Consider the following 26,136-nt stretch of genomic DNA (forward strand, 5'->3'; position numbering starts at 1 on the left):
ACATCGGTTGCAATGGATACAGGAGATGACATTGGTAGAGGTATAGGTACATTTCTGTTGGATGTGGAAGGATCCTTTGGGGCCTTGGACAGAGGTGAGGGGGGTTGGGGAGGTGTGGGTGCAGGTTCTGCAAATCCTGCAGTGGCAGGGGAAGGTGCTAGGAGAGGATGATGGGCTGATTGGGGGCATGGACCTGACGAGGGAGTCACCGAAGGAATGGTCTCTCCGAAACGCTGATAGAGGAGGGGAGGGAAATGTATCTCTGGAGATGGGGTCTATTTGTAGGTGGAGGTAATGGCGGAGGATGATGCACTGTATGTGGAGGTTGGTGGTGTGTCTGGTGGTGGAGTCCGTTTGTAAGTGATGAAAGTGGCGGAGGATGCTCTGGTGGAGAGGTCCTATGACACGATTGGATATATATCTCTATGATATGATTGGATTCAGTCTTTTGGTAAATGGGAACACAGAGCAAGAAGACCATGTTAGTCTCACCACCCTGACAAACGTATCTTTAAGATAGGAAATAAATAATATTGGCAAAGGCTGCTCAGTAAACGTGTTTCCTTAAAATCATAGAGTCATACCAGTACAGAAGAGGCCCACCTGCCTGTAGAGTCTGACTGACAATAACCATCCGAAAGTGGAGAGGTAGGAAGATTGAGAATTAAAGAGCAGGAATTCCAGAGCTCGGAGCCTCGGAAACTGAAGCCATGGCTAGGTGAAGAAATTGGGAGGCACTTGCCAGAATCACTGAAATGCTTGTGCTTGAAGCAGATTGCCCTTTGCCCTGTCAGGAACACTGCAAAAGTCAGCCAAGAGAGGCCAGGAGAGCACACACAGGCTCCTAGTAACCACTTTATCCTCAATTTGCACCCAGTGAAGAGGTCATTGCCAGAAGGCGAATCGGGTGATAATTGGCTTGGCACTAGTGATTTACAAATGGTCACCCTTTCACAGACTGGTTGAACTTGAAATAATGAATAGTCATACCTCCAGATTTCATCGTGAAGAGACACAGTCAGCAAGCAAGGCTGTTCAATTTCACAGTTGAAACTTTATTGCTGGAACAGCACAGCAGGTCAGGCAGCATCCAGGGAACAGGAGATTCGACGTTTCGGGCACAGGCCCTTCTTCAGGAATGAGCAGAGAGTGTTCAGCAGGAGAAGATAAAAGGTAGGGAGGAGGGACTTGGAGGAGGGGCGTTGGAAATGTGATAGGTGGAAAGAGGTCAAGGTGAGGGTGATAGGTCGGAGTAGGATGGAGGCGGAGAGGTCAAGAAGAAGACTGCAGGTCAGGAAGGCGGTGCCGGGCTGGAGGGATTCGGCTGAGACAAGGTGGGGGGAGGGGGGATGAAGAAACTGGTGAAGTCCAAGTTCATCCCCTGTGGTTGGAGGGTTCCCAGTTGGAAGATAAGACGCTCCTCCTCCGACCGTCGCGTTGTTGTGGTTTGGCGGTGGATGAGTCCAATGACCTGCATATCCTCGGTGGAGTGGGAGGGGGAGTTGAAATGCTGTGCTACAGGGTGGTTGGGTTGGTTCGTCCGGGTGGCCCAGAGGTGCTCTCTGAATCGCTCCGCAAGTAGGCGGCCTGTCTCCCCAATATAGAGGAGGCCACACCGGCTGTAGCGGATGCAGTAGATGATGTGGGTGGAGGTGCAGGTGAATCTGTGGCGGATATGGAAGTTTCCTTTGGGGCCTTGGAGAGAAGTGAGGGGGGAGGTGTGGGCGCAAGTGTTGCACCTCTTGCGGTTGCAAGGGAAGGTGCCGGGAGTGGAGGTTGGGTCGGTGGGGGGTGTGGATCTGACAAGGGAGTCGCGGAGGGAGTGGTCTCTACGGAAAGCTGATAGGGGAGGGGAGGGAAATATATCCTTGGTGCTGGGGTCTGTTTGGAGATGGCGGAAGTGACGGCGGATGATGCGCTGTACATGGAGATTGGTGGGGTGGTAGGTGGGGACCAGTGGGGTTCTGTCCTGGTGGCGGTTGGAGGGGCGGGGCTCAAGGGCGGAGGAGCGGGAAGTGGAGGAGATGCGGTGGAGGGCACCGTCGACCACGTCGGGGGGGAAATTGCGGTCCTTGAAGAAGGAGGCCATCTGTGTTGCACTTGCGCCCACACCTCCCCCCTCACTTCTCTCCAAGGCCCCAAAGGAAACTTCCATATCCGCCACAGATTCACCTGCACCTCCACCCACATCATCTACTGCATCCGCTACAGCCGGTGTGGCCTCCTCTATATTGGGGAACAGGCCGCCTACTTGCGGAGCGATTCAGAGAGCACCTCTGGGCCACCCGGACGAACCAACCCAACCACCCTGTAGCACAGCATTTCAACTCCCCCTCCCACTCCACCGAGGATATGCAGGTCATTGGACTCATCCACCGCCAAACCACAACAACGCGACGGTCGGAGGAGGAGCGTCTTATCTTCCAACTGGGAACCCTCCAACCACAGGGGATGAACTTGGACTTCACCAGTTTCTTCATCCCCCCTCCCCCCACCTTGTCTCAGCCGAATCCCTCCAGCCCGGCACCGCCTTCCTGACCTGCAGTCTTCTTCTTGACCTCTCCGCCTCCATCCTACTCCGACCTATCACCCTCACCTTGACCTCTTTCCACCTATCACATTTCCAACGCCCCTCCTCCAAGTCCCTCCTCCCTACCTTTTATCTTCTCCTGCTGAACACTCTCTGCTCATTCCTGAAGAAGGGCCTGTGCCCGAAACGTCGAATCTCCTGTTCCCTGGATGCTGCCTGACCTGCTGTGCTGTTCCAGCAATAAAGTTTCAACTTTGATCTCCAGCATCTGCAGACCTCACTTTCTCCTGTTCAATTTCACACATGATTTGGAGATGCCGGTGTTGGACTGGGGTGTACAAATTTAAAAATCACACAACACCAGGTTATAGTCCAATAGGTTTAATTGGAAGCACACTAGCTTTCGGAGCAACGCTCCTTCATCAGGTGATAGTGGAGGACTCAATCATAACACAGAATTTATAGCAAAAATTTACAGTGTGATGTAACTGAAATTATACATTGAAAAATTGATTGTCTGTTAAGCCTTTCATCTGTTAGAATACAGTGATAGTTTTGCTTCTTTCATGTGTAAATCACAAAACCTTTTTTTTAAAGTTGCATTCTCGGGTTAGCTGTTAACAATGGTGATAGCAAGATAATATGTTGAAGGTGTTGGCCCCCTGTGTTCTCTGTCTATGCCATGTCGTTTAGACTGATTCTAATCTAAAAAGTGAGGTAACAGAGTTTTACATAAATTCATGCAGTTTTTGAGCTCAGAGTTCTACATGAATGCATGCAGTTTTTGAGCAAACTACAATGTAACTCTGCAAGTACAAATTCACCCCACAAAATATATGTGTGCATGTGGATCTTTGTCTGTCTGTGTGTGTGTCTATCTGGGGTGGAGGTTGTTCGTGTGAGAAAGTGTGTGTGTGTGTGTAGTGAGTGCAGAGTGTCTTAAGTCTGTGAGGGGGTGCATATGTGAGTGTGGGAGTGTGTGTGTCTATAAGGGTGTGTGTGGGTGTCTGTGTGCGCGTCTGTGTGTACCTGTGTCCATGTGTATGTGAGAATTTCACACAGTTCACATTGTTTGGGCACAGCCCTTTGACAGTCATGGCCCCAAGGCTTTTCCATCTAATCCTCTGAGTATCAGAGCAGCAACTCAGCACGAAAATAACAACGGCAAGCAGCTACCAGCTCGTGTGCTTCGCATGGCCAATGAGTTAATGAAGGAATGTTTGACGCAGTGATGTTCTGCCTCATTAGTCTCTCTGCTTCAAATGTGCAAGTGAAATTCATTTCTACCCAGTTCAGAATGACAGGTGACTGGAAGGTGGAACTAACTCCATCAGTTCATGTAGAATTAAATTGTTCTAAGAGTTCGGAATGCAACATATTCCATCGATGCATTAAATGTGGTAACTCAGGCCATCAGCAGCTGAATCTGGATGTACGTACATGCAATTATTTTTATTGTACATCACATTGTTGCCATCTACAGCTATCCTCAAGACTATGAACAAAGAACAAAGAACATTACAGCACAGGAACAGGCCCTTCGGCCCTCCAGGCCTGCACTGATCCAGATCCTTGATCTAAACCTGTCACCTATTTTCTAAGGATCTCCATCCCTCTGCTCCCTGCCCATTCATGTATCTGTCTAGATACATCTTAAATGATGCAATGTGCCTGTCTCTACCACCTCCTATGGCAATGCATTCCAGGCACTCACCACCCTCTGCGTAAAGAACTTTCCTTGCATATCTCCCCTAATCTTTTCCCCTCTCACTTTGAACTTGTGACCCCTAGTAATTGAGTCCCCCACTCTGGGAAAAAGCTTCTTCCTATCCATCCTGTCTATACCTCTCATGATTTTGTATACCTCAATCAAGCCTCCCCTCAACCTCTGTCTTTCTACTGAAAATAATCCTGTTCATAGCTAGCACCCTCCATACCAGGCAACCTCCTCTTGGTGAACCTCCTCTGCTCCATCTCCAAAGCACCCACATCGTTAGTAATATGACCAGAACTGTACGCAGTATTCCAAATGTGGTTGAACCAAAGTCTAATAAAACTGTAACATGACCTGCCAACACTTGTACTCAACCCTGTCCGATGAAGGAAAGCATGCCATATTCCTTCTTGACCACTCTATTGACCCACATTGCCACCTTCAGGGAACAATGGACCTGAACACCGAGATCTCCCTGTACATCAATTTTCCCCAGGGCTTTTCCATTTACTATACAGTTCACTTTTGAATTGGATCTTCCAAAATGCATCACCTCACATTTGCCCAGATTGAACTCCATCTTCCATTTCTCTGCCTAACTCTCCAATCTATCTATATTCTACTGCACTATCTGACAGTCCCCATCAGTCTGTACTTCTCCATCAATCGTAGCATCATCTGCAAACTTGCTAATCCGACCACCTATACCTTCCTCCAAATCATTCACATATATCACGATCAACAGTGGTCCCAACACAGATCCCTGTGGAACAGTTCTCCATTTTGAGAAACTTTCTTGCACTACTATTCCCTGTCTCCTGTTGCCCAGCCAGTTCTCTAGCCATCTAGCTAGTACACCCTGGACCCCGTGCGACTTCACTTTCTCCATCAGCCTACCACAGGGAACCTTACTGAAGTCCATGTATATGACATCTAAAGCCCTCCCGTCATCAATCAACTTTGTCACTTCCTCAAAGAATTCTATTCAATTGGTAAGACGTGACCTTCCTTGCACAAAACTATGTTGCCTACCACTGATAAGCCAAGCTTCTTCCAAATGGGAACAGAACCCATCCCTCAGTATCTTCGCCTGAAGCTTCCTTACCACTGACTTAAAATCATAGAGTCAGTCATACAGCAGGGGAACAGACCCTTCAGTCCAACCAGTCCATGCTGACCATAATCCCAAACTAAACTAGGCTCATATCCCTCCAAACATTCATGCATTTATCTAAACGCGTTTTAAATGTTGTAACTGTACCCATATACACCACTTCCTCTGGAAGCTCATTAGATACACAAACCACTGTCTGTGTAAAATAAATTGCCCCTCGTGTCTTTTTTAAAATCTTTCTCCTCTCACCTTAAAAATATGCCCCTTAGTCTTGAAATATCCAACCCCAGGAAAAATATACCTTCCATTCACCTTATCTATACCCCTCATGATTTTAGCGTCATTTAAGATGTATCTGGACAGATACATGAATGGGCAGGGAGCAGAGGGATACAGATCTGACTTCAGGCTCACTGATCTATAATTACCTGGATTAGCCCTGCTACCCTTTTTAGACAAGGTGACAACATTAGCAATTCTCCAGTCCTCTGGGACCTCACCCACGTTCAAGGATGCTGCAAAGATATCTGTTACGGCCCTACTTTTTCCTCTCTTGCTTTCCTTAGTAACCTGGGATAGATCCCATTCGGATCTGGGGACTGGTCCAGCTTAATGCCTTTTAGTCTACCCAATAATTCCTCCCTCCCTATGCTGAATATCTATCCCTAACCTCAACATCCATCATGTCCCTCTCCTCGGTGAATACAGATGCAAAATACTCATTAAGAGTATCATCGATTTTCTCTGACTCCACGCATAACTTTCCTCCTTTGTCCTTGAGTGGACCAATGCTTTCTCTAGTTACCCTCTTGCTCCTTATATATGAATAAAAGGCTTTGTGGTTTTCCTTAACCCTGTTTGCTAAAGATATTTTATGATTCCTTTTAGCCCTCCGGCAGAGCCATAAAGTCATTGAGATATGCAACACGGAATCAAACCCTTCGGTCCACCTTGTCCATGCCAATCGGATATCCAAACTTAACCTAGTCGTATTTGCCACCACTTGGCCCATATCTCTCCAATTCCTTGCTATTCATGTACACATCCAAATGACTTTTAAATAATTCCTCATTTCAGATCAGTCCTATTTTCCTGATATTCTTCCAAAGCTTTGTCAGTTTTTAGTCACCTCGAAAAGGTTATGTTTCCTTTTTCCTCTTAGCTAGTCTCACAATTTCACCTCTCATCAATGGTTCCCTAATCTTGCTATTTCTATCCCACATTTTCACAGGAATATGTCTGTCCTGCACTCTAATCAATTGCTCTTTAGAAGTCTCCCAGATATCAAATGAGGATTTACCTTCAAAAAGCTGTTCCCAATCCACATTCCCCACCTCCTACTTAATTTTGTTATTGTTAGCCATCCCCCACTTTAGCACTCTTCCTTTAGGACCACTCTCGTCTTTGTATATGAGTATTCTAAAACCTACGGAACTGTGATTGCGATTTCCAAAGTAATCCTCTCCTGAAACTTCAACCACCTGGCCGGGCTCATTCCCCAACACCAGGTCCAGTATGGCCCCTTCCCAAGTTGGACTATTTACATACTGCTCTATAAAAACCATCCTGGATGCTCCTTACAAATTCTGTACCATCTAGACCTCTAGCATATGATTAAGGTGAAGTTACCATAGTGTCACCAGATCACAGTCCTGTTCTGTTAGAGAGACAGAGAGATGATTGGTGATGGTTTAACCTGAGGGTCACAATGCCTCAGGTAAGGGGAGAAATTGAGAAGGAAAATCCTTCATGGTGACCACAGCCATTATGGGAATTGAACCAATGCTATTGGCATCACTATCTATTAGGTCTCCAAATAAACTGAAACAGTAAATTATCACTGAATTCCCTGGCCTACCATCAATCTGCATACCCCCATGAGCTCACACCAACTCCAAACATACTGCCTAGTTCATCTATTATCTCCAAACCTACAACAGCAGTGACGTAGATAGGTTTATTTCAATCTCAATATAACCTTGCCATTAATCCCAGAATTGTAATCTCTTCCATCCCACACCACATTCTCCTGTGGTTTTTGCCCATTCCTCAGGACCATTATGCATGACAATACAATAGAGTCAAGATACTGTATGGCAGACAGGGCTTTAACTCAGTTTGTGCATTACCAGGAGACTGTGATTCATTTACAGTGACCTGAAGAGCAACTTGTTCCATATAAAGGGTGGTTCGCATGTGGACTTAACACCAAAAGGAAGTGGTAGATGTTGGTACAGTACAACATTGAAAAGACATTTGGACAGGTACATGAGTAGGAAAGGCCCAGAGGGATATGGGCCAAATGCAGGAAAATGGGGTTAGTTTAGTCCGGGAGACCTGGCTAGCATAGACGAGCTAGACCAAAGGGTCCATTTCAGTGTTGTATAGCTCTCTGCAATAACAAGTTATGGAGTAATGTGACACCCAAGAGCTGTTTGGAACATGTAGAGAGAGCCATACAGAACAAAAAGAGATCCCCACTCTCAAGATCCTTCATCAGGAGTAATGGCCAACTCATAACTGAATTATGAGCTTGCTTTCATTAATACTTCTTAGTACTTTTTGTTATTTATATAAATGATTTGGATGCGAACACAGAACGTATAGTTAGTAAATTTGCAGATGACACCAAAATTGGAGATGTCGTGGACAGCGAAGGTTACCTCAGATTACAACAGGATCTTGATCAGATGGGTAAATGGACTGAGGCATGGCAGATGAAGTTTATTTTAGATAAATGTGAGGTGCTGCAATTTGAATTAGAATTGGAATTCCTATCCTGCAGAATTAGGCCCTTCTGCCCAACAAGTCCACACCAGCCCTTTGAAGAGTATCCCACTCAAACCCATTACTCTACATTTCCCCTGACCTAACCTAAACATCCCTGAACACGATGGACAATTTATCCTGGCCAATTCCCCCCAATCTTCATATCCTTGGACACTGCAGACAATTTAGCATGGCGTGGGGGCACGGTGGTACAGTGGTTAGCACTGCTGCCTCACAGTGCCAGAGACCCGTTCAATTCCCGCCTCAGGCAACTGTCTGTGTGGAGTTTGCATATTCTCCCCGTGTCTGCATGCGTTTGCTCTAGTTTACTCCCACAGTCCAAAAATGTGCAGATTGGGTGAATTGGCTGTATTAAATTGCCCGTAGTGTTAGGTGAAGGGGTAAATGTAGGGGAATGGGTCTGGGTGGGTTGCTCTTCGGAGGGTCGGTGTGGACTTGTTGGGCCGAAGGGCCTGTTTCCATGCTGTAAGTAATCTAATTCACCTAGCCTGCGCTGGGACTGGGACTGTTTTCCCTGGAGCATCTGAGGCTGAGGGATGACCTTATGGAGGTATATAAGATCATGAGGGGCATAGATTTGTACATCTCTATGACTCTGTGACCTAAAACTGGATTGAAGTAATCAACCATTTACTCTAAGATGTGGCATTCAATATTTTTCACTGTCACTGGCCATTTACCCTCTTAGCAATGGGTAGCACTGCTGCCTCACAGCGCCAGGGACACAGGTTCAATTCTAGCCTCAGGCGACTGTCTGTGTGGAGTTTGCACGTTCTCCCCATGTCTGCGTGGGTTTCCTCCCACAAAGTCCAAACATGCGTGGGCTAGGTGGATTGGCCATGCTAAATTGCCTGTAGTGTCCAAGGATATGAAGATTGGGGAAATGCAGGGTTACAGGGTAGGGGGGGTGGGAGTTGAGTCTGGGTGGGATGCTCTACAGAGAGACAGTGTGGACTATTGGGCTGAATGCTCTGTTTCTACAGTGTAGGGATTCTATGATTATATTCCCTCACTCTCAGTTGTTCCACACTTGCTTACTCCCTCACTTGCCAAGCCGCCTCTGTTCCTTAACAGGTCAGTTCTGCAGGTGGTTCATTACGAACCCAGTAAATGAACTGGCGGCACGGTGGCACAGTGGTTAGCACTGCTGCCTCACAGCGCCTGAGACCCGGGTTCAATTCCCGACTCAGGCGACTGACTGTGTGGAGTTTGCACGTTCTCCCCGTGTCTGCGTGGGTTTCCTCCGGGTGCTCCGGTTTCCTCCCACAGTCCAAAGATGTGCAGGTTAGGTGAATTGGCCATGCTAAATTGCCCTTAGTGTTAGGTAATAAAGGGGTAAATGTAGGGGTATGGGTGGGTTGCGCTTCGGAGGGTCGGTGTGGACTTGTTGGGCCGAAGGGCCTGTTTCCACACTGTAAGTAATCTAATCTAATCTAATCTAATCTAAAACTACACTCTCCCCTACCCCCACCCCACTTTGTCATAGCCACACTGACAGACACAAGAAGAGGAGCAAGAGACAGCAGCACAATTCGGAATTCTGTCAAACTGAACCCCTCCTGTAAAATGTAATGAACTCCACACAGTTTTGAATGTATTTTTTGTGCAGTGAAGATGGGGAGGCTCCAGTAACATCTGAAAGGATAACAATCTTAATGAAAAGCCACTCTGCCAATTGTTCACTCTTGTGAAATGGTTGATAATTCAAAGCAAGGATCAGTATCAATCCATCAGCAGTCAACCCTAGGCCAGATGAACAGATCCTGATCCACAAGTGGGGAAAAACAATTAATTCAATTACTTCCCAATTATCCAGAAGTCTTTACTCAATTGAATCAGGCACTTTTAAAATTAGAGAATAGAATGTGAACAAGTCTCACGATCTTCAGCTATGTGGTTTCTCAATATGGCTCCAGTTAACAATGTTGCAATTATTAACTTTGTGTGTGAGCCAATTACAGCACAAGCTCAATGCAAAGTGCTGCTTTATCTGACCAATGACAAAAGGTGCACACAGCTTATAAGTGCAAATTGTGCATTAAACAGTGCCTTTCCATACTTGCTTGTCCGCTGAAAAGAGCAGATAGGATGTCAATTTATTATGCCGTCCAACTGACCATATCGCTGATAATGCAGCTCTCGCTCAGTATTGCCCTACAGGCTCAGCATGCATGAAGTTTTTAAATCTCTGGAATATAAAGTGGAGCATAAACGTTTGAGTCAGGGACTTGAGTGTTAGCCAAGTTCTGATGAGTTTTGAGTGCAGTACAGTCAGGAATTGCAGGGAGGAAAACAGCTAGCAATACTTCAGCCTATGGGTGATTTACTTCTTTAGTGTAAATGTCAGCTTAATCTGCAATTGTGCATACTATAAAGGATCCATTAATATTCTACATAAAAGATCCTGACCTCCAAGTTAGACTGCAGCATTGTATTCTTCATTCATTCTCAGGATGTGGGCATCACTGGTAGGGTTGGATTTATTATCATTCCTTAGTCATAGAATCATACACCACGGAAACAGACCCTTCGGCCCAACTTGTCCATGCTGACCAGATTTCCTTAACTGAACTAGTCCCATTTGCCTACATTTGGCACATATTCCTGTAAGCCTGCCTTATCCATGTACCTGACAAAATGTCCTTGAAGTGCTGTAAATTTTACTCGCCTCTGCTACCTCTCCTGGCAGCTCATTCCATACGTGCACCAATGTGTAAAAATATTGCCCCTCAGGCACCTTTAAATCTTTCAGCTCCCACCGTAACTCTATGACCTCTAATTTTGGACTTCCCCATCCTGGGGAAAAGTCCTTGACTGTTCACCTTATCTATGCCCCTCATGATTTTATAAACCTCTTTAAGGTCACCCTTCAGTTTCTGATGCTCCAGGGAAAAATGTCCCAGCCTATCCAGTCCCTCCTTATATCTCAAACCCTCCAGTCTCAGTAACGTCCTTGTAAATCTTTTTTCCACCCTCTCCAGTTTAATCACATCCTTGCTATAGCAGGGTGACCAGTATTATATGCAGTATGCCAAACGTAGCCTCACTTCCCTCCAAATGTCTTGTCCAGCCATAACATGACATCTCAACTTCTGTACTCAATTCTCTGATCAATGTAGGCAATAAACTCCATTGGCCATTCCTTGGCCCACTGGTCCAGTTGATCAAGATCCCGTTGTATTCTTAGATAACCTTTTTCACTGTCCACTATACCACTAATTTTGGTGTCATCCAAAAACTTACCAGCCATGCCTCCTACATGCTCGTCCAAAGATCTCTATAAATGACAACAGTGGACCAAACACTGATCCTTGCGGCATACCGCTGGTCACTGGCCTCTAGTCTGAACAACAAACTTCCACCACCATCCATTGTCTCCTACAATCAAGCCAATTTTGTATCCAATTGGCTAGCTTTTCCTGGATACCATGTGATTTAACCTTACTAACTAGTTGTTGTGGTTCTGTTCGCCGAGCTGGGAATTTGTGTTGCCGACGTTTCGTCCCCTGTCTAGGTGACATCCTCAGCGCTTGGGAGCCTCCTGTGAAGTGTTTCTGTGATCTTTCCTCCGGCATTTATAGTGGTTTGAATCTGCCTCTTCCGGTTGTCAGTTCCAGCTGTCCATTGCAGTGGCCAGTATATTGGGTCCAGGTCGATGTGCTTATTGATTGAATCTGTGGATGAGAGCCATGCCTCTAGGAATTCCCTGAACAGCCAGGGAATTCCTAGAGGCATGGCACTCATCCACAGATTCAATTAATAAGCACATCGACCTGGACCCAATATACTGGCCACTGCAATGGACAGCTGGAACTGACAACCGGAAGAGGCAGATTCAAACCACTATAAATGCCGGAGGAAAGATCACAGAAACACTTCACAGGAGGCTCCCAAGCGCTGAGGATGTCACCTAGACAGGGGACGAAACGTCTGCAACACAAATTCCCAGCTCGGCGAACAGAACCATAACAACGAGCACCCGAACTACAAATCTTTTCTATTATGCTGAACCTTGTCGAAGGCCTTGCTAAAGTCCATGTAGACACTATCTATTGCTCTGTCTTCATCTATCTTCTTGGCCACCTCTTCAAAAAAAAACTCAGTCAAGTTTGTGAAACACAATTTCACATGCATACAGCCATGTTGACTATGCATAATGAATCTTGCCTTTCCAAACACATGCAAATCCTGGCTCTCAGAATTCCCTCCAACAACTTACCCACAACTGCGATCAGGCTCACTTGTCTGTACTTCCTTGGCTTTTCCTTGCAGCCTTTCTTATATAATGGCACATACGTAGCCACCTCCAGTCTTCTGGCACCTCACCTGTGGCTGTCAATGATACAAATATCTCTGCTAAGGGCCCCGCAATTTCTTCCTTAGCTTCTCACAATGTCCTGGAATACACTTGATTAAGTCCAGGCGATGTAACTACCTTTATGCATTTTAAGACCTCCAGCACCCCCTCTACTGTAATGTGGACTCTTTCCAAGACTTTACTATCTATTTCTGAGTTCCCTCGCTTCCATGTCTTTCTCCACAGTAAATACGGATGTGAAATATTCATTTAAAATCTCACCCATCTCCAATGGAGCCATGCATTGATGGCCTCATTGATGGGGGGTCTATTCTCTCCCTAGTTATTATTTTGCCCTTAACATACTTGTAAAATCTCTTTTGGATTCTCCTTAACCTTCTCTGCCAAAGCTATCTTATGTTCTCATTTTGCCTTCCTGATTTGTCTCCCAAGTGTACTCCTACTTCCCAATACTCCTCAAGGGATTCACTTATCCCAGCTGTCTGTACCTGACATGTGCCCCTTGTTTTTGATCAGATCCTTAATATCTCTCGTCATCCATTGTTTCTTACTCCTGTCAGTCTTGCCCTTTATACTAAGAGGAACTTGCTGTCCTGGAGCTCTTGTTATCTCACTTTTGAAAGCTTTCCCACTTGCCAGACATCCCTTTACCTGTGAACAGCCTCCCCCAATCAGCTTTTGAAAGTTCCTGTCTAATGTCATCAAAATTGGCCTTGCCCCAAGTTAGAACTTTAATTTCTGGACCAGGTCCATCCTTTTCCATAAAGATATTAAAAATAATAGAATTATGGTCACGGGTCCCAAAGTGCTCCCCCACTCTCACCTCAGTCGCTTGCCCTGTCTTAATCCCCAAGAGGAGGTCGGGTTTTCCCTTTTCTCGCACGGCTATCTGCATATTGACTGAAAATATTTTCTTAAACACACTTAAAAATCTCCCCATCCAAGCCCTTAACACAATAGCAGTCCCAGTCTATGTTTGGAAAGTTAGAATCCCCTACTATTATAATTCTATCATTCTTACAGCTATCTGCGATCACCATACATATTTGCTCCTCAATTTCCTGCTGACTACTGAGGTGGTGGGGGGGGCATCATAGAACAATGCAATCAAAGTGATCACTCCCTTATTATTTCACACTTTCACCCATTTGACTTCACTGGATGATTCCCCAGGAATATTCTAAGTACGACTGTGACTTTTTCCCTAATCAAAAATGCCACTCCCCTCCTCTCTTGCCTCTCCTTCTATCCTTCCAAGAGAATCTGTACCACAGAACATTGAGCTGCCAGGCCTGTCTCTCTCTCTCTCTCAGCTGTGTTTCTGTAATAGCTATGATATACCAAACCCATGTTTCTCTCCATGCCCTGAGTTCATCTGCCTTACCTCACAGGCCTCCTACACTGAACTAAATGCAGTTTAATTTGTCAGTTTTCCTTCAATCTCTGCTGAGCTCTTTTGTCTACCTTGTCTATTTGACTTGCCCTCTTTAACTTCTGTATCAGCCTTAACCTTCTCTCCTGTCTCACTCCTGCTTAGGATCCCACCTTAGGTTTGCTGGGGAGAGCTTGGACACCACATTCATGAGCTGCTTCAGTCCACGTGGTGACGGTACTCCCACAATGCTGTTAGACAGAAAATGACAGGATTTTGACCTAGTGACAATGACAAACGTTAAAATACTGTGTGGTTTGGAGGGAAGCCCTTGAGGTAATTGTCCCTGGTCCTTTAAGGTCAAGGAGATTCATTTTCACATAACTGCTTCTTCTTTCTCTTTTCTAATATCCAGTTTGGCTATTTTGTAGGAACTACAATGTGATTTATGCTACAACCATGGTATTTTCCCTCTGCACCCAGCTCACATTTATTTCACAGAAGTAATGCAAAAAGATTTTGATGCTTTAAGCAGTCAGTTTGGTGGCATTTGATTTAGATAATTGTGGTTTCAAATCCCATTCCTGGTGTTCTAGCCAATACTCATGCACCAGCCAGTATCTCCAAAGCAGATCCTCCAGTCATATGGTCTGTGGGATCTTACTGGGTACAATTTGGCTTCTGCGTTTTTCTCAACAGTGACTCCACCTCAAAAATACTTGAGTGGCTGTAAAGTATTTTGGGACATTCAGAAGTTGTGCTTTATAGATACACATTCCTTCTTTCTCTGTTTGATTTAGCCCCAATGCCTTTTGAATTGTCCTCTATCTGCTAGGATTTCCTCAAAAAGATCAGAACAATTGGTGAACGCATTTTAAAGGTATTTGAAATACCGTCAAGTTGTATTTACATATGTTCAGCCTCATATGATAGATCTCTGACGGTTAGATCCCAGATTCAGTAATAGTTGCAACTAGTGATCTCCCAGCTCTTAGCCAGCTCTATCCCACCACCCGAAGTCAGAAAAACAAAAGCAAGAGAGCTGAAATTGGGAAGGCAGCTTTTTTGGGCTTAGTGTAGACAGGATATTCCTGGGGGGATCATCAGTGAGGCCACATGGGTAAAAGTGAGAGATGAGTGAGGGGTGATCACTTTGATGGGATTATATTATAGGCACCACCCCACCCCACCCCTCCCCATCCCTCCCCCCCAATAGTCAGCAGGAAATTGAGGCGCAAATATGTAGAGAGATTGCAGATAGCTGTAGGAATAATCAGGTTTTAATAGTAAAGGACTTTAACTTTCCAAATATAGACTGGGACTGTCATAGTATTATGGGTTTGGAAGGTGAGAAATGTGTTTAAGAAAACTTTCTCAATCAATATGTTTTCCTTCAAAGCTACCTGAATGGCCAAGAACTCTCCAGTCATTGTGTGAGTGACAGGAGAAGGCTGCAAAGCTGATGTGCAATAAGCACAGACCACAGCCAGGTCGGATCAGCGTCCACAATACAATTCTTATTGAACATGTAGCAGTGGCAGGAAAGCCACTCTCCTGTAGAAAGGGAACAAGCCAAGATACAGGTTCATCAGAAACTATTTTGTGAGCGAGCAATATTTTGTGTCCATCAATACATCAAGGGGGAAGTTCTTTTGTGGAATTTGCTCTGATTGGGCTAAGGGATGCCATGGATGTAAAAGACAATTTAACATCAGGCAGCCGACACCAGGTTGGTGAATCTCCCTTCATTCCACACAGCTTCCCCTTCAGATCCCACATTAATCCTTTTTGCAAACGTTTGCCAACTCAGTGGCAGCTTTGTTTCTGTGAATCTGTGTCCACAGGGACCAAGACTGTCTGAATTCATTGCATTCAGGCAGAACACACACCACATAGCAAGTGCCTTGACAATATTTGATTCCAGATTTTCATAGCAAGCAGCCATTCAATAACCCAGTGAACCAGCCTGAAATGGAGCCTGAATTCAGAAATAGACTGGAGCAAAATGAGAATAAGTTTAACTGATTGATTTGAGAATCAAGTCGTAGCAGAAGGTATAGAGTGGAAAGACAGCAACATCAGCAAAACATGAACAAGAACATCACTTTGTACAATTCATTTGTTTTAAACCTTACAATGGAAACAAGCATTATAAATTAATTAGCTTGCATAACTAGAAGACTGAGCATAGTTAATGATCTTGCAAACACCATTAAAGAGGCAAAGGAAACATATTTACACAGCTCCTTGGGTTTTGAAGCCAGTTGAGTACTTTTGAATTGCAAATGCTTTTGTAATGAAGGAATCTACGCCCCACTCCCCTCAGACACCTTCCAGCGTTTGTACTACCAGAGCACTGGCCATTCTTTGCAAGCATTTGGATCAACATTACCTAATCAGTTTGCAGGAGTCATTTCAAAATCTGTGCTGCTGACCTGGCTACATTAGATATTGAATCAATTGATAAATAACTCAGTTTGAAGTGAGATAGAGCCATAGAGTCACAGAGATGTACAACCTGAAAACAGACCCTTTGGTCCAACTTGTTCATGCCAACCAGATATCCTAAAATTATCTATTCCCATTTGGCAGCATATGGCCCATCAGCTTCTAAACCCTTCCTATTCATAGCCCCATCTATATGCCTTTTAAATGATATAATTGTACCCACCTCCACCACTTCCGCTGGCAGCTCATTCCATACATGTACCATCCTTTGAGTTGCTCCTTAGGTCCCTTTGAAATCTTTCCCCTCTCACCTTAAACCCACACTGTTTAGTTTTGAACTCGCCCACCCCAGGGAAGATTTACCTATTTACCCTATCCATACCCCTCATGATTTTAAAACCTTTACAAGGTCATCCCTCAGCCTCTGACATTCCAGGGCAAATAGCCACAATTTGTTCAGCCTCTCGATAGAGATCAAACACTCCAACCCTGGCAACATCCTTGTAAATCTTTTCTGAACCCTTTCTAGTTTCACAACATCTTTTCTATAGCAGGGAGATCAGAATTGCACACAATATTCCAAAAGTGGCCTATTTAATGCCACAATATGATCACCCAACTCTTATACTCAATGCAGTGACCAATAAAGGCAAGCAAATCAAGTGCCTTCTTCAATATCCTATCTGCCTGCGACTCCACTTTCAAGGAACTATGAACCTGCACTCCAAGGTCTCTTTGTTCAGCAATATTCTCCAGGACCTTACCATTAAGTGTCTAAGTCCTGCACCTATTTGCCTTTCCAAAATGCAGCACCTCACATTTATCTAAATTAAATTCCATCTGTCACTCCTTGGCCTATTGGCCTATCTGATTAAGATCCTGCTGTACTCTGAGGTAACCTTCTTTGCTGTCTACCACATCTCCAATTTGGTGTCATCTGCAAACTTACCAATTGTACCTATGTTCACATCCAAATCATTTATACAAATGACAAAACGTAGTGGACCCAGCACCGATTCTTGTGGCACTCTGCTGGTCACAGGCCTCCAGACTGAAAAGCAACCCTCCACCACCACCTTCTGTCTTCTACCTTCAAACTAGTTCTGTACCCAAATGGCTAGTTCTCCTTGTATTCCATGTGATCTAACCAGGCTACCACAAGGAACCCAGTCGAATGCTTTACTGAAGTCCATATTGATGCTGCAAGTTGAAGTCTGAATCCTGAGATCTAAATGCCCTGACCTCAGCTGATGCCTTAATGAAGTGCTGTGGATATGAAAGAAAAGATTATATTTATATGTATGACTACAGCATGTGACAAAGCACTTTACTGTCAATGAAATGAAGTCACTGTTTTACTATAGTAAAATCCCACAAACAGAAAGGAGATAGGAACTAACATTGAGGGGTAAATATTGGATGAGGCAGCAAAGGAAAATCCTCCATTCTTGGGCCCAATGATCACGTGTTGAAAGGATTTCTTCAAATTACCTTGGCTCTGCAAGTATAGGCATGGCCTTGTTTAACATCTCACCGAAAAGCACCATTGACAATGGAGCAGTCCTTTGTACTGCACAGCCGAGATAATCATTGAATCCCTAAAATGCGGAAACAGATCATCCAGTCTACACCGACCCTCCAAAGAGCATCCTACCCAGATCCAGCCACTCACCCTATCCTATCCCCATAATCCCACATTTCCCATGGCTAATCCACCTAACCTGCACATCTCTGGACTCACCCAGACATGGGGAGAACGTGTAAACTCTACACAGACAATGAGCCGAGGGTGGAATTGAACCTGAATCCCTAGCACCATAAAACAACTGTGCTAACCATTGGTCCACCATGCCGCCCAAAGTCCTAAATTCCAATGAATGGATTAAAATCACAGAAACGTAACAGCGCAGGAGGCCATTCAACCCATCATGTCCTTTATACATGCATCAATATTTACTGCCAATTTCTTGCTCTTTTCCTCCATTCCCTTGCACATTGATGCTCTTCAAATAATAAAAAGCCCTCTCGAATGCCTTCATGAAACCACATTGCCAGACAGTGTAGTCTAGACTACTCACAAAGTGGGAAAAGTTTTTTTTGTAGCATCACATTTGCAAACCCTTGGCCCTCAGGTTGGGGGAGGGAGTGTGCGCTGGCACTGAGCCACTGTTGCATCAATGGAGGTCTCACCCTCCAGGTTCAAGTCGAGAGTCCAGGAGCTGTCTGGAAAGGTCACACATACCCCTACTCCGAGTGTGGACACCGGGGTGTCCTGCACATCACAGTGTCCCTTGTGAACTGTGAACACGAAAAATAGCACTTAAAGGGGTCATTCACCTCACTGCTGCAATCGTAGTTCAGACACAACTGCACATCGTTTAAAATTATTACAAATAAAATGTTGTTTGTCGCACATAAATAAATACCTCACACCTCAAATTCCGGCTCACCCCCACCACTGTCTGGCAACAGAATGTAAGTATGTCCCTGTAATCTTGAGAAGTCAGTGCCTGACGGAAACCGCAATCCGCATAGACACACACAAATGGAAAACTGTGTGTGTGTGTGTGTGTGCTTTAACTATGCAGTCAACACATGGCAGAAACGAGGGGTATAAAAGGGGTAGGCAGGTATGCAAATCCAGAGTGAGAGAACGCAGCTCTCAACTCTCTGTCCATTTAGGAACGGTGTCCCCTCTCACTTTTCGATCAGATTAATGTTTCTGTTCACAAATAATGGGGGGGGGGGGGGGGTGTCCTTGACAGCACAACCGCCAGCGCCGATACAAAAGCAATTCAATTCAAATCCTCTCCCGCAGCCAAGGCGCTTGTTGCTGCCCAGTCCATTCAAAAACGGTTTATTTTGTTGAGAGAGAGAGAAATCCATGCTGCTCACCTTTTGTTACCGCAGAGCTGGGGAGGAGAGGGAGAGAGCTCGCTCGCTGCAGTCTGCCTGGATGTGAATCTCTCGGAGGGAGGGGGGTGAGGGGGTTGTGGGGGGGAGCAGGCAGATGTTGGAAGTGAAAAGGCAGCCGGACTGGGGAAGGAGGGGATTCTGTTCACGGCCGCCTGTGTCCGGGACCAGAGGCGGGGCTGCAGGGGGGTGTATTCTCCATCTCCAAGGCAGGAAAGGCGGGGTGGGGGGTGGTCTCAGAGACCCTCTCCCGGGCAAGCAATGAATGACTCTGGCTCAAGGTAACTGTCCAGCAAGAGTCAGCTGGTTACCATAGAGAGAGCTCAGAGCTGGAGTCAAAACAAAGAGGGAGAGCTCCCAGTCCATCCAACAGCTCCCCCAGCACAATCAGGGCCGGCAGCCCGCTCCCCCGACCCCACACAAGGAGAGCCTGTTCGCTCATGAACGTCCTTGAAAATTAAACAACCCGTTAAAGGGACAGCCCCTTTCAGCACCACCCACCCGCGGGTATCCTGCAGGCTGGGGGAGAAGAACCAGAGGGAAATAAAAACCCTTTTGCATCAATGATTTCAGGATCGCAACTTGTATTTCCGTAAGGTTTAACAAATGGATCACTGGAGTGTTATGGAACAACATCCGACAAGGGAGGGGGAGAAATGGGGAGGGAGGGAGGGAGTGAGGGGGTAATGAGGAAGGAGTGAGGGACAAATGAGGGTGGGGTGAGGGGAAAGGAGGAGGAAATGTGGTGGAAATGAGGAGCAAGTGGAGGCAGAAATGAGGAGGGGTGAGAGGGAAATGAGGAAGGGGTGAGGGGGAAATGGGAGGAGGGGGTGAGGGGGAGAGGAGGGGGTGAGGGGGAAATGAGGGGTGAGAGGGAAATGAGGAAGGGGTGAGGGGGAAATGAGGGGAGGAGGGGGTGAGGGGAAATGAGGAGGGGTGAGAGGGAAATGAGGAAGGGGTGAGAGGGAAATGAGGAAGGGGTGAGGGGGAAATGAGGGGGTGAGGGGGAAATGAGGAAGTGGTGAGGGGGAAATGAGGAGGGGTGAGAGGGAAATGAGGGAATGAGGGGGAAATGAGGAGGGGAAATGAGGCAGAAATGAGAAGGGGGCAAGGGGAAATGAGGAGGGGTGAGAGGGAAATGAGGAGGGAATGAGGGGGAAATGAGGCAGAAATGAGAAGGGGGCAAGGGGAAATGAGGAGGAGAAATGAGGATGGAATGGGGGAAAAATGAGGGAGTTAGGCAAAAGTAAGGGGAAATGAGGGAGAAATGAGGGGGTGAGGGGCAATTGAGGAGAGGGTGTGGGGGAAAGGATGAGGGGTTGAAGTGAGAAATATGGAGAGAGTTTGGGGGAAATGAGAAATGATTGGAGAAGTAAGGAGCGGGTGAGGGCAGAAAGGGAGCAGAGTGGGCGAGGGGGTAATGGGGGAAGGGGAGAAATGAGGATGAGCTGAAGGGGGAGGAATAGGGTATTGTTCAGAAGCTTAATTGGTCAAAGAGGTCAGTTTTAAGAAACACCTTTAAACAAAAGTAGAGTCTAGAGGAGTGGAGAGGTTTCGGGAGGGAACACCAGGGTTGAAGGCCTTGCCAGGTGTAACCATACCCTCCATTGGTGGGACTGCTCAAACAGCCAGAGAATGTCATGCTTTGCTTCATATCCATTGAGTATTGTCCTCACTCAGATAAGAAATGTGGCCACTAATTTTGGTCCATACACTAATCACATGTATATAACTTAGATATGTAACAAAGTACAGTTTAGTTAGCAAATCATAGAATCCCTACAGTGTGGAAGCAGGACATTCGGCCTATCAAAGCTATTCTGATCCTTCGAACAACAGCCTATCCCATCCCCATAACCCTGCACTTCCATAGCCAATCTATCTAACCTGCACATCTTTGGACTGTGGGAAGAAACTGGAGCACCTGGAGGAAACCCATGCAGACACGTGGAGAATGTGCAAATCCCACATAGACAGTTGTCTGAGGGTGGAACCACATCTAGGTCCCTGGCACCATGATGTAGCAGTGAGCCATCGTGCTTCCCCTAAAATAAAGAAGAAAGTATAAATATCCTCTAAGGAAAAGCTGTCTCTCCTGTTCTGGTATTAAGGAGTCTCTGTCAGAGCTACAATTGGTAAAACAGCCAGAATAAGACTGACGTTCCATTGGTTTTTCTGAGTTTAAAACCTGAACTTCAAATCTCGAATTGGTCAGCACAATAAAGCTATGGAATCGATAACAATCAGTTAGTGACTGGTATTGAGTATCTCATTGAGGACTGTCTTCAGACGGAATAAGTCATCCTTCAGCTGACTGATGCAATGCTGTTGGTCTTAGTTTTTAATTGGCTTCATTGAACTGCTTCAATCTGCCCTGAGCACAGACGACCAGTGACCCGCAGTCAATTAAAGTTTCTCAGTGTGTCCGGATTTGTTGTACTCCACAGAATTTAGACCAATTTCAAATGGATTTAAACACAATTTAAATAAATTACAGTAGCAGGAGTAGAAACAGAGAAGGGTCTGGCTTCAAGTAATGGCTGGTCACCACCGTTACAAGGTGATACATGATGAACGCAGGTAAATCTAGGCACTAAGCATGATGTTTTGAATGGCTCCTGAGCAGCACAGTTGGTGGAAAATATCTAATCTAACCTGGAGTCATGGTTAATATTGCGAGTGGGGATTGTTTGGCAGTAAATGTGAGAGATAGATGCAACTAACATTACAAATTCTGCAGTCATTTACATTGGTCTATTTTACTTTAGACTGCCTGGATTCCTCTGCTGCTCCTCCTGAGTTAATCAGGAATGTTACCCCTAGGTTTATGCTTCAACCTCCTCCAGCTTTCCTTTTCTGGAATGTCAGTAGGTTTATTTTAAACTTGTTATTTGTAATACTAAGAATTCCCATGAGGCACTCTGTGTGATTAACTCGTCTATCTGTTACTTGGTCTCTTAACTGAAGTGAAGCAGATGCTGCTGAGTCACAGAATGATCTTGTGAGGAAGGAAGCCACTCTGTCCATCAGACCAGTGCTATCTCCTTGATAGAGCTTTCAAACTTATTCCACTTTCCAAATCTTTACTCCACAATCTGTTCCCTTTAATTATCTATCCCATTCTTTTTCTGAAGTTATTAGGTAGTGGGTTCCAAACCAGTTCAGAAAAAAAATCCTCATTACTTTGTTAGATGCAAGAACATCAGCTGGCTTTTGCAAATTGTCAGCTTTGCAGAAAAAAATGTAGCTTAACTTAAATTATTTGGATTATTCAATAGTATTTCAGTTCAAGACACAGTTTAGCAAGAGTAAATTGTGGTACTGCTGTATGTACCATCAACAAGAGGTTTAGCACTAACTCACAAGGCTCCTCCTATAGCACTTTGCAAACCCTTGATTTCTACCAGCTAGGAGGACAAGGACAGCAGATGTATGGGGACACCACCACCTACAAGTTCCCATTCAAGTCATGGCTTCTTAAGAGGAGAGGAAGGAAAGTTTTGGTCAGAGGTATGATTTTAAGGCTCGCATTGGTAGTGGGAGAGAGGAGATCAACATGTACAGGATGTCAAAGGCAGGAGACATGAAGGTCAGGAGTTGGAGATACATTGAGAGAGACGGGTTTTTTGAATGTACTCATAACTAAGGAGATATCTTATACATTCAAATTGTTCCAGGATCAACATTGGAATAGATCAGTGAGGATAACTAATAGAAATCTAGGTGAGGACAGATCAAGTTTTTCAGCAATGACATGAATAGTTTGACATTCATAGAGGATAGAACGAGCATGTTGATGGAAATCGGAATCAATTCCCATTTGCTGATTATCCCAACTGATTTTTGGGTCTTGGGGAGAGGAATCTAAACCAGTGATTGGCAATGCCAGGCCTTGCACCATCTAGTACTTGATGTTCAATTCTGCAGTTATCACTGGGAAAGACAGCAAACTCACACCCTAAACAAAGGAGTGTTTTTCATCAAATATTATGGGAGTAGATTCATCACATCTCTCACTCCCCATTCCAGTGATTTCACCTGTCAGATACCTGCCCCAGAGAACAGCAGGTGGAAAATTCCCTTTAGAAGTTAAGGGGCTGCCTCTTGAGCAGAAAGTTGGGGTGGCAGGGCTTTCCATCTTGTGTCTAGTCTGTATTTACCACACTCGACATCACTGAAAAGTAGTTTGCTGGTTTATTTAATTGCTGTTTGGTAATCTTTGCTGGATGAAAATTCGATATTTCATTTCCCGCATTACTACAGAGATTGCACTTCATGAATACTGAGGTAAATACATCTGAATATAGATATGAATTGGCAACAGAAGCAGGCTATTTGGTCTTTCGAACCTATTCTGCAATTCAACAACAGCATTCCTATCCACTCCCAACAACTTTTAGTTCCTTTCTTTAACACAAATCTTAAAATACTTAAAATCCTCGTCTCTACCTCCTCCTGAGTTCCAAGAGTTCCAAAGTCACACAATCCATTTTGAGAAAAACCTCTGAGCAGTCGAATACAGTGGGACATTTTGAAATGTTAGGGAATTTTATATTCCCTATCCAGGGCCCAAGGTACACTTTCCAGGTGAAGCAGCGCTTTATCTGCACTTCAGTCAATCTAGTCCACTGTATACCTCTATAATGAAGAGATGAAAAGCAGACAGGGCAACAGCTTCTCAGAATACCTACATTGTGTCTGCAAAAATGATCCTGAAGTTCCAGTTGCCTGCCACTTCAACACCCCACCCTGTTCCCTGGCCAGCATCTCTGTCTCAGGCTTGCTGCAGTGCTCCAGGAAAGCTCAGTGCAAGCTGGAAGAACAGTACCTCGTTTTCCACTTGGGCACCCACTTGAGCCTTCAAGACTCAATATTGAGTTTAATCATTTTAAGGCTTGAGCACTTTCTCCTATGTTCTTGTCTCAACCTCTGCACACAAGACCCTGTGATCACATGGGCTGCTACCACAAACAACCAATTGTCAGCCAGTAACACTTCCCATTAGCAGCTATTCATTCTCCATGCTGACCTTTACCCATCCCTTTGTCTGGCCAGCTATATTTCTCATTGTCTATGCTCCATCTCTGTTTACTCTTTCCCCAAACACCACTCCTTCTCTCGTGAATATACCTATCTCTTCCTGGCTACAATAGTTCTGAAGAAGGGTCACTGGATCTGAAACATTAATTCTGCTTTCTCTTCATAGATGCTGGCAGAACTGCTGAGTTTTCTCAACAATGCCTGATTTTGCTTCCTTTTTTAATCAATTGCAAAAGATGGATGTCACTGGCTGGCCCAACATGTATTGCTTATCCTTAGTAAATCCAAATCTTTCTTTTATTTCTTTGATCAAGCAGCAGGGCTTCACTAGAATGAACATAGAACATAGAACAGTACAGCACAGTACAGGCCCTTCGGCTATTGATATTGTGCCAGCCTTTTATCCTACTCTAGAGTCATAGAGTCGTAGAGATGTACAGCCTGTCGGCCCAACCCGTCCATGCCGACCAGATATCCCAACCCAATCTAGTCCCACCTGCCAGCACCCGGCCCATATCCCTCCAAACCCTTCCTATTCATATACCCATCCAAATGCCTCTTAAATGTTGCAATTGTACCAGCCTCCACCACTTCCTCTGGCAGCTCATTCCATACACGTACCATCCTCTGCGTGAAAAGGTTGCCCCTTAGGTCTCTTTTATATCTTTCCCCTCTCACCCTAAACCTATGCCCTCTAGTTCTGGACTCCCCGACCCCAGGGAAAAGACTTTGCCTATTTATCCTATCCATGACCCTCATAATTTTGTAAACCTCTATAAGGTCACCCCTCAGCCTCCGACGCTCCAGGGAAAATAGCCCCAGCCTGTTCAGCCTCTCCCTGTAGCTCAGATCCTCCAACCCTGGCAACATCCTTGTAAATCTTTTCTGAACCCTTTCAAGTTTCACAACATCTTTCCGATAGGAAGGAGACCAGAATTGCACGCAATACTCCAACAGTGGCCTAATCAATGTCCTGTACAGTCGCAGCATGAGCTCCCAACTCCTGTACTCAATACTCTGTCCAATAAAGGAAAGCATACCAAACGCCTTCTTCACTATCCTATCTATCTGCGACTCCACTTTCAAGGAGCTATGAACCTGTACTCCAAGGTCTCTTTGTTCAGTAACACTCCCGAGGACCTTACCATTAAGTGTATAAGTCCTGCGAAGATCTGCTTTCCCAAAATGCAGCACCTCGCATTTATCTGAATTAAACTCCATCTGCCACTTCTCAGCCCATTCGCCCGTCTGGTCAAGATCCTGTTGTAATCTGAGGTAACCCTCTTCGCTGTCCACTACACCTCCAATTTTGGTGTCATCTGCAAACTTACTAACTGTACCTCTTATGCTCGCATCCAAATCATTTATGTAAATGACAAAAAGTAGAGGGCCCAGCACTGATCCTTGTGGCACTCCACTGGTCACAGGCCTCCAGTCCGAAAAACAACCCTCCACCACCACCCTCTGTCTTCTACCTTTGAGCCAGTTCTGTATCCAAATGGCTAGTTCTCCCTTTATTCCATGAGATCTAACCTTGCTTATCAGTCTCCCACGGGGAACCTTGTCGAACGCCTTACTGAAGTCCATATAGATCACATCTACTGCTCTGCCCTCATCAATCTTCTTTATAACTTCATCAAAAAACTCAATCAAGTTTGTGAGACATGATTTCCCACGCACAACGCCATGTTGACAATCCCGAATCAGTCCTTGCCTTTCCAAATACATAGAACATAGAACATAGAAGAATACAGCGCAGTACAGGCCCTTGGGCCCTCGATGTTGCGCCGATCCAAGCCCACCTAAACTACACTAACCCACTATCCTCCATATACCTATCCAATGCCCTCTTAAATGCCCATAAAGAGGGAGAGTCCACCACTGTTACTGGCAGGGC

The 26,136-nt window shown here is 45.3% G+C and overlaps 1 protein-coding gene across 2 annotated transcripts in view; it reads right to left on the reverse strand.

The window, feature by feature from the left end:
• Positions 1–26,136, reverse strand: part of plppr3a (phospholipid phosphatase related 3a) — a 286,508-nt gene that overhangs the window by 113,904 nt on the left and 146,468 nt on the right. Inside the window, exon 1 of one of the 2 annotated variants that reach the window (XM_043720758.2) lies at positions 19,182–19,451. The exons of the other annotated variant lie outside the window; for it this stretch is intronic. The gene's annotated coding sequence lies outside the window, so the exon portion shown is untranslated. Of the gene's footprint in view, positions 1–19,181; positions 19,452–26,136 lie in introns of those variants that run through there. 2 annotated transcript variants of the gene reach the window in all.

This window comes from Chiloscyllium plagiosum, unplaced genomic scaffold (genome assembly GCF_037043375.1).
Source record: "Chiloscyllium plagiosum isolate Xiang-an unplaced genomic scaffold, Cpla_swu_hap1 HiC_scaffold_28, whole genome shotgun sequence".
In the NCBI taxonomy this organism is placed as follows: domain Eukaryota; kingdom Metazoa; phylum Chordata; class Chondrichthyes; order Orectolobiformes; family Hemiscylliidae; genus Chiloscyllium; species Chiloscyllium plagiosum.